Source organism: Pantherophis guttatus, chromosome 3, assembly GCF_059756535.1.
Source record: "Pantherophis guttatus breed Tessera chromosome 3, ASM5975653v1, whole genome shotgun sequence".
Taxonomy (NCBI): Eukaryota; Metazoa; Chordata; class Lepidosauria; order Squamata; family Colubridae; genus Pantherophis; species Pantherophis guttatus.
The window spans coordinates 98,118,588-98,128,624 of NC_142065.1; the positions used below are offsets into that span (position 1 = coordinate 98,118,588).

The 10,037-nt window shown below is 37.3% G+C and overlaps 1 long non-coding RNA gene across 1 annotated transcript; it reads right to left on the reverse strand.

Annotated features, from left to right (window-relative positions):
• Positions 1–7,269: 7,269 nt before the first annotated feature.
• On the reverse strand, positions 7,270–9,665 carry LOC117661273 (uncharacterized). Its single transcript, XR_004589942.2, has 2 exons — positions 9,499–9,665; positions 7,270–7,517 (listed from the first exon to the last, which is right to left on the reverse strand). It is a non-coding gene; the product is annotated as an uncharacterized LOC117661273 (long non-coding RNA).
• Positions 9,666–10,037: the final 372 nt, after the last annotated feature.

Consider the following 10,037-nt stretch of genomic DNA (forward strand, 5'->3'; position numbering starts at 1 on the left):
TCAAAGCTCCTATTTTTCTTTCTTTCACTCTATCAATATTGTATTTTATCTTTATATTAGATTTGCAGTAAACAATGTTCAAAATATTGCAAGGATTCACTGGTGAATTCAGGTTTAAGTTAAGGCCCCTATGTCATTTCTGTAATGCCGGTGCTTTAAGAAAGTTTTAAATGGATTAAGGGGAAGTTAATAAGGGTGATAACACTTTGATATTGGGAATTATCCAGATAAACTATTGGATTTTCCATATGAAAATAGGTATTCTCTCAAAAATTGGAATGGGGTAATTTCCCCACTAAAAAATGGGATGTTTGAGAAAAATATTCAAAATATTTAATATTAAAAAAAGGCAAACTATCAAAGAATTTTTTTTCTGATTTAATGGACAATTTGGAGCACACAGTGATGTATGGAGATATAAAAATGGTGATTCAAAAAATATTTTTCTGACAGACATACATCTTTTTTCAAGAATAAAGACAAGAATAGATATTATTTAGATCTATCAGACATTGGACATTAATGTTCAGACCACAACCCAATATCTTTAACATTTTGAAGGAAAATAGCTCTTGGATGATAGAATGAGATATTGTTGAAAAAGGATAGTGGATCAATAATGGAGGATAATTAGTGGAGGATTGCAAAAAGAAGTTATTTTTGAGAATAATAATAATAAAAGCACAAAAGGAAGAATGGTTTACAATGCAAGCAAAGCTTTTGTAAAAGGGTCTTTGTACAATGTAACCAAGAATTTAAAAAGAAAATACAAGAGGAAATACAAGTGATTTTGGAAGCAATTTTTTAAAAAAGGAAAAGTTTAGAAAATCTCCAGAGTGGACAATGATTACCCAACAATTTAAATTTCTATGGAGGCAATTATATATATTAACAGTGACGGAAATGGAAATAATGATGAATTATGCAAAAGAAAATTTGAATTTACAAATAAACTAGGGAAATAGTTGGCATATAAATTGCAATTATATTTGGATCATTTTAATACTAAACCAGATCCATCAATAAGTAAAATCCAATATTTGTCTGGTCTTGCATCTTCACATACTTTTGTAAATATATCTAAATTATACTCCTTATAACACAAATTCATTTAAATCCAGAATATATCTAAGAAAAGGCTTGTTGGAATATATTACTGACTGGAAGAAAATGATTACTTTTTGCCTAGGTTATTCATCTAATGGTCTAGCAATAGATCTTGAAATCTCACTAGAAGTAAGCTAATGACAATCTCAGTCAGGGAGCCTGGGGATAGATGGATGTAAAACAAAGTGAGCTGCAGCCACACAATTTAAGGTCTGCTCCTTTGTGTGAAACACAAATAAAACACGATTAAAAAAAACAGAGCTTTAATTGTTCACTGGTTCTTTATTCACTGTTAATTGTTCAGATGACTCTGATCCCAAAGTCCCATTATGAAATATGCCCACATTTCTAAGTATAGTCTCTCCCAACTATTTTTTTAAAAAAATCTATCAGCCTTAGAGAATGAGTGCATGGGAATGGCCAAGACTTCTTTCAGACTCTCAAAATTCTCCACCATATTATAGATAAGTAAACTGAAAGGAGACAATTTCATCAAAAGATCCAAGGAACAGATTTATTTTTAGTGGTGATAGTAGCATTTGTTCCTCCCTCCATTTATTTTCTTTCTTTCTTTCTTTCTTTCTTTCTTTCTTTCTTTCTTTCTTTCTTTCTTTCCTTCCTTCCTTCCTTCCTTCCTTCCTTCCTTCCTTCCTTCCTTCCTTCCTTCCTTCTTTCTTTCTTTCTTTCTTTCTTCTTTCTTTCTTTCTTTCTTTCTTTCTTTCTTTCTTTCTTCATCCTCCCAATTTATGTTTCTGATTCCTGACAATATTTGCAAACATCACTGAATTCTGGACACCATTCTGCACCATTATGTTCATAATATAAATATAATATATAATATTATATTTAATATATAATATATAAATTTGAAGTAAAATAAAATAAATAAAAATAATGCCCTGAACATAATATTAAGCTCAGTGGGTTTCAATGGCTCAGTGGTTAAATGTGCTTAGTTTGTCAGCTGGACTTAGTTTGTCAGCCCAGGTTCAATTCCCAAGTGCTGCATGACGGAGTAAGTTTCTATTAATTGCTCCAATTCCTGCCCACCTAGAAGTTAGAAAGCGTGCAAATGCAACTAGATAAATAGGTACCACTTCAGTGGGAAAGTAACAGCATTCCATGCATCTTGGCATATAGTGAAGCTGGCCATATGATCATGGAAAGGGTCTTCAGACAACACTGGCTTCCTTGGCTAAAAAATAAAGATGAGCATAGCCCCATAGAGTTGGATATGACTGAGCAGGGAAAACTTTTACCTTTAACTTTTATCCAAGAAATTTCAGCTACATTCTAAATGACTTATAAAGTAGAAAATTAGACTCAGTTTTCACACAATAACTCTAAGGATCTTTTTTTTCTTCCTTTCATCAGACCTTGAAATTCTTCCTGGGTAACCAAGACTTGAAATTAATGAACCTGGACAAGAGTCCAAATGGAGCCTATTTGAAGCTTTATTCATTTTCTGTCATTCATGAGGGGAAAAAGTTTTCCTCTACCACTCTCTCATCCACATATTGCATCAAGCTAATCTATTTAGAACTGTTCAATGACTATTACAATCTAACACTGTTGTGATTGAGAGAATAGAAGCCACAATTGTTATTGTAGAACAACTTTTTTTGAAAAAACTGAAATGAAACAACTCGTCTTTATTCCAGTTGGAACTACATGACTGATTCAAAATTAAAGAGAGCCAGTTTAGTCTAATAATTAACACACCACACTACAAACCAGGAGACTGTGAGTTCTAGTCCTGTCCTAGGCATGAAAGTCAACTGGGTGACTCTGGGGCAGTCACTCTCTCTCTATGCCTAACTCATCTCACAGCATTGTTGTTTTAGAATAATAGGAGGAGGAAGAAATTTAAACTATGCCCCCCTCCTAATTACTTATAAACATAATAAAGGTGGGATAAAAATAAAATAAAATAATAAAAAATAAAATAAAATAAAATAAAATAAAATGAATAAAATAAAATATAAAATAAAATAAAATAAAATAAAATAAAATAAAATAAAATAAAATAAAATAAAATAAAATAAAATAAAATAAAATAAAATAAAATAAAATAAAATAAAATAAAATAAAATAAAATAAAATAAAATTGTAGTAAGCTTCAGAGTGACATGATAGCAGGGGTGAAATGCTCCCAGATCAGACCGGATCGCCTGGTCCAGTAGCGATCTTGGCCGGTGGTTCGGCAATCTGGTAGTGATGGAGGAGCAAAGCTCCGCCCACCTGCCCGGGTGTCATTACTTCCTTGTTTTAACCAGGAAGTAATGTGTTTTTTACCTTCTGTGCATGCACAGAAGGTCTGTGCGCACATGTGACATGTGCACAGCACGTGCATTTCTGAACCAGTAAGGAAGGTAAGTAGATTTCACTCCTGCATGATAGCTTAATGGTGAAGATGCTCACCTCCCACTCAGAAGGCTGAGAGTTAAGTCCTAGGTAGTAGCAGATTTTTCTCAGGGCACAAAGACAAAATGTTTGCTGAAAACTCTGCATAGACATCATGTTACTAGCTTAATAACTGCTGTGATTCACTTAACAACTGTGGAAAGAAAGGTCGTAAAATTGGACAAAGTTCCCTTAACAAATGTTTCACTTAGCAACAGAAATGTTGGGCTCAGTTGTGGTCGTAAGTTGAGGAATACCTATCTTCTTCACACACACATACATGGCAAATAAACATAAATGCATAGCAATTGTTAACATTGTAGCTTGCCACTCCATGTGATAGAATGATTCCTTATCTTTAAAATATATATTTTAGTTTTGGTGGTTGTTATTGTTTTCCAAAATGTTGTCTCAAGGGAAGAGATTTAACTTACTTTTCTCTCCTACTTTTTTACTTTTTTAGTTTTCTATTGGCAAGAAGAGCTTCCACTTGTACAGGGCAATATTGCACTTTCTTTTTTTTTACCACCTGAGAGAAAAGTGGGACTGAAACTGAGCTCTCTCCCAGAGCATAAAGATACTTTAGGAGCAAATCTAGATCTGTTTTAAAAAAAGAAAAAAAAACTGAAGGTAAAATGTGATGGGAAATAATGAGAACTCGGAATCAATTTAAGTAAGTACTGTGCAGAGTAATGAGAAAGAAATGCTATTAAATCTCTGTCTCCATGAGGAATTATCCTCCAAATATTCCACTCTACAGTCAGCAAGGTGACTTTGCAGGCATCTGGTTTATTACATGTATGAGAAACTCATTTGATTTCTTCATCTTCATTGTACATATAAAAAACTAATATATCCACCACTATAATTTTGTTTTGTTTTTCATAAGGGTTTTGTTGTTGTCCTGCTTTATGTAAGTTTATGGCCACGATACGCTGGCAATCCTATCAAGATGGTGGTTTTAGGCAAACCTTTCTATGGGATCTGCAGACACAGTTTCTCACTTCCCAAAGCTGACGTCTTTGATCTTTCCACAGCCCACTAATAAGAGCAAGTTTGGCATAGTGGTTAAGGCACCATATTATGAATGGGGAGTCAATAAGTCCTAGTCCTACCTTAGGCACAAAGCCAGCTGTGTGACCTTGAGGCAGTCACTTTCTCTCAGCCCTAGGAAGAAGGCAATGGCAAACCATTTCCAAAAGCATGCCAAGAAAACTGCAGGACAGGGGTAGGTTCTACTTACCTTTACTACCCGTTCGCAATGGGATCGCGCACATGTGCAGATCACAGATAATTACATCCGGGGTGGTGGGTGGGGCCTTCCACCGGTTTTACTACCGGTTCTTGCGAACTGGTCTGAACCGGGGGCAACCCACCACTGCTGCAGGGGCTTTCCCAAGCAGTCATCAGGAATCAAGACAGACTCAAAGGCACACATATATACAGCCTCCCAGCCATACATACAAACAAACACATTGTATATACTTTTTCATTATTTCTTATCCCAGCCCTAAATTGTTTTTTTCTTTATCTTGAATGTATGCAAAGCAAAGCTGGGTATTGAGAAAGTAGGGGGAAGATGAAGATGAGAAATCAGGCTGAGGCCATATTCAATTCAAAAAATTGAAAGGAAGGATATATGTGTCTCTGAATTATGGGATTTCAGGATTGCATGATGCCAGTTCAACTCTAGAAGTATCTCTTTAAACTATCTAAAACAGGGGTGTCAAACTCACGTTGTCATGGCGGCATCATGTGACATATTGCAACTGTTCCCCCTTTGCTTAACTGGGCATGGGCGTGGCCAGCGTATGATGCATCCAGCCCGAGGGTCCTGAGTTTGACACCCTTGTTCTAAAACATATGAAGAATGGTTGCTGGAATTGGGCTTGTCTAGTCTAGTGAAAAGAAGGTCTATCATCCAATTTGGGACTTGATAGCAATATTCCAATATTTGAGGGGCTGCCACAAAGAGGAGGGAATCAACCTATTTTTTAAAACACCAGAAGGCAAGACAAGAAATAATGGATGAAAGCTAATCAAGGAGAAAAGTAACCTAGAACTAAGGAGAAATTTCCCAACAGTGAGAACAGTTAACCAGTGGAACATCTTGCCTTCAGAAGTTGTGGGTGCTTCATCACTGGAGACTTTTAAGAAGAGACTGAACAGCCACTTGTCTGGAATGGTATATAGAGTCTCTTTTTTGAGCAGGGGTTGGGTAGAAGACCTCCAAGGTACCTTCCAACTCTGTTATTCTTTTATTCTATCTCTGAAATCATGGCCATCAATATGGGACTGGCACTCCAGGAATCAATGTGTCGGTAGGGCCACAGGGATGGAATATTATCTCTTCTGTAAGCTATTTCAAAGGTAAGTGGCTATGCTGTACACTATCCTGAACCAAGATATGCTGTTGTTCGGTTGCTATAATTCTGTCCAACTCTTTGTGAACCCATGAACCATAGCATGCCAGGACCCGCTGTCTTCCACTGTCTCCCAGAGTTTGCATCGATGACACTCTCTAACCATCTCATCCTCTGTCTTCTCCTTCTCCTTTTGCCTCCAATCACCAGGGTCTTTCCCAATGACTCCCATTTCTCATTAGATGGCCAAAGTATTTGAGCTTCCGCTTCAGGATCCAAGATATAGTGAAAACTAGATATTCTAAGGATATCATTACAGTGAAAATTACTCAAAGAACAAGCAAACAGCAAGCTATAGTGTTGAAAGAATAATAGCCCAATGAATACTAATTGAATATATGCACAAGAAGATAAGCTACAGAAGAAATAATTAATAAACATGAATAAGCATTCCTAGCACACAGTAGTTCTCTACCCACCACCTATCTTCTCAAACCTTCTAGTATCTGTGTAGTATGACTGCCAATTACTGTCAGAGGTAAAAATGCGTTCCTACATTTACCTAGGATGAAGGTCTTTGCACTGAGCTTCTCTTAAAATAGATTTAAAAAGTGTTAAATATTTTCTTTAAGACAATTCTAGAAAAGAAAACCATTCCACTGGATTATTTGGAACTGTTTTGACTCTCTTATGGCATGCATTTTTATTTGCAAACCAGCCCTGCTAATTTGTTGCAAAGTCAGCTTCCAAGCAGTCAGATTTTAAAGACCAAAAAAAAAAAATCATATATACACATGAGGTGGTGGTGTATACAGATAGATAGATATAGATATAGATATAGATATAGATATAGATATAGATATAGATATAGATATAGATATAGATATAGATATAGACATGCACATGCACATGCACATGCACATACACATACACATACACATACACATACACAATTTGTCCTATATAGAACAGATTACATAACTGAAACCTGTCCTGCAGTTGGACTTTTAACTTCAAACTTTAGAGATTCATATCATTTTAGTTCTAATAATTCTTGTCTTTTTGCAGGAGTCTCTGTAGCATCTGGTGCTGGCAACAGTCAAATAATGGAGGTTGGGACGTTCAGTCTGGAAACATTTAATGGCTGGGCTGATTCAACTCCTATTAAATTTAGTTGGGGGAGGGGTTCTAACTTCTACTGGCCCTGACAGAATCATAATAACACCACATTAGTATTGCCTGCAAATGAGATTTGGTCACCAGAGCATGAATGCTTTTATAATGCTTTTACAGAGCTTTATCTAGTGCACTTAACATGTACGTTGAGATGCCAATGGCATTCTAAGTATCTTGACATTAATCATAAAACACATTAAAATAAAATGGTTTAGCTAAATAAAATATCCAGACTAGGCTTTTATTGTCAATTTCTGTCTTCATTGCAGATGTGCACATGGCTATTGCTCATTTTGCTTGACTGTCACCAATCTCTGTCTGCATCTTCCATAACTGACTTATTTACAGTGACATCATTTCTAGGATGACTGTCACAATCCTTCACTTTTCCCCTTGAACTTTAGGCAATCTCTCTGTTTGGGTCTTCTTCAAAATGCAAGCAGATTCCTTGGCTATTAGCCACTGTGGCTATATATTAAAACAAAATGCAGAGTTAATTGGGCTATCAGAATAACTTGTGGGAAATGTAAATTGTAGAGGGTTTCCTATTGCTCTACTTGTGAAGTCCCCAGAGAACTATCTTCAATACTAATGATGGAAATATTACCTCACACCTCAATCAGAGCCACTTTTGGCATGTATAGTTGTATCTTTCAACAGAGGTGACTTTTAACATTAACTGAGGAGCTCAGGAAGTGGGCCCTTCTTGATTCTGGCCTTTAACTTTGGTTAGCAATACAGAACAATCAATATTGTATAGGTACATGCTAGGTGAAGGATGGCTCAACATTGTGAGAAGGATCTTGGAATCCTAGTGAACAATCACTTAAATATGAGCCAACAGTGTGCAGCAGCAGCAAACAAAACCTTGGGTGCGTTAACAGAGGGATAAAATCAAGATCATGTGAAGTTCTAGTACTGCTTTACAAAGCCTTAGTAAGACCATCTTTGGAATACTGCATCCAGTTCTGGTCACCACAATATAAAAAAGATGTCGAGACTCTGAAAAGAGTGCAGAAAAGAGCAACAAAAATTATTAGGGGGTTGGAGGCTAAAACATACGAAGAACGATTACAGGAATTGGGTATGTCTAGCCCAATGATGACTAACCTTTTTGTCGTCATGTGTCAAAAGCGGGGGGGGATTGCACGTGCGCGTGTCCACACCCATAATTCAATGCGCCCCATCCCCCACCGCATGCATGTGTGACCCCCCCTGCTCTCCCCCTGCTTTTGGCACGCAGTGGCATGGTGGGCTCGGTAAGCTCATTTTTTGCCCTCCCCAGGCTCCAGAGCCTTTCTAGGAGCCTGGGGAGGGTGAAAACGGCCTTCCCCATCCCCCGGAGGCCCTCTAGAGGACCTGAAACAGCTTGTTCCCGACTTCCAGTGGGCCCAGAAGGCCCAAAAATCGTGCTGGACTGAGGTAGAGCAACACTTGCGTGCCCACAGATATGGCTCCATGTGCCACCTGTGGCACCCGTGCTATAGGTTCGCCATCACACATCTAGTCTATTGAAAAGAAGGACTGGGGAGACATGATAGTAGTGTTGCAATATTTGAGGGGCTCCTACAAAGATGAAGGGGTCAAGCTATTTTCCAATGCAATGAAAGGCAAGACAAGAAACAATGGATGGAAACTAACCAAGGAGAGAGTAAACAATTAACCAACCTAGAACTAAGGAGAAATTTCCTAACAGTGAGAGCAATCAACCAATTGAACAACTTGCCTTTAGAAGTTATGAGTGCTCCGTCACTGGAGGCTTTCAAAAAGAGACTGAACAATTATTTTTCTGAAATGGTATAGGGCAGTGGTTCTCATCCTGTGGGTCGTGACTCCTTTGGGGTCGAATGACCCTTTCACAGGGGTCGCCTAAGACCATCGGAAAACACATATTTTTAATGGTTTTAGGAATAATTTTATGGTTGGGGGTCACCACAACATGAGAAACTGTATTAAAGGGTCGCAGCATTAGGGAGGTTGAGAACCACTGGTATAGGGTCTCAAGCAGAGGGTTGGACTAGAAGACCTCCAAGGTCCCTTCCAACTCTATTATTCTATGTTCTATGTATAAATTTGATAGAACACTTGTTCTAAAGTTAGTTCCTTCCTTTAAAAAAAAATAAGGCAATACCCACCATTTTTTGTCTTGAATAATGGGTGTTTTATGACTGCAAATCTTACCCATGGCAATTTTTTTTTTTTTTTAAAAAGATAAAATGGAAGATAAAACACTCTTACTTATTCTTAACATTCAAGGTAAAGCTACTGGACCCCAAAAGTTAAAATGCCTGATCCAGTCCTTGAAATCTAAAATTTGTCCTGAAGCCACCACCTTTTCGTGTGTGTGTGTGTGTGTGCGTGTGTGTGTGTGATAAATTCATGATTTCTCTCTTATACAAAATAGCTTCTTTTCTATTTCTTTTTTTTACTGGAAAAGAAACCTCTTTACCATCGGATGTTCATCCAGCTCATTGCAGTCCAATGTAGTAGCCCTGGTAGAAAATAATCCCTTCTATTTGGAAAATTGCAAAATAGGAGACATTCCAGTTTAGTCTGATCCTCCCTTATAGGCTACAATGCACCTTTGTGCTTCAGTCCAGAAGATTTTCTTGCCAATTCAACAGAAAAGAACTGAAGCAATGGTCGTTGCCAAGCAACCATGGAATATACTCTTCACCCCTAAAATGAATGCTGAAGGCAACAATATGAGTTCTATTTTCCTCTGCCCCTTCTTCCTCCAAAGATGCAAAAAGATAAAATTGAGGGAAAGTGTTACAATGTGAAGGAATTACAATGTCTGGTTCTGAAAATACTTTTCTTCATTTGAGTGGATGTTTGAATGTTCCACTAACCTTGGTTTCAACATGGCTGAATACCATAACTCAGTCTGTTCTCTTCAATCAATCAAAATAGAGCTGCAAGGGACCTTGGATGTCTTCTAGTCCAGCTCCTGCTCAAGCAGGAGACTTTATACCATTTCAGACAGGT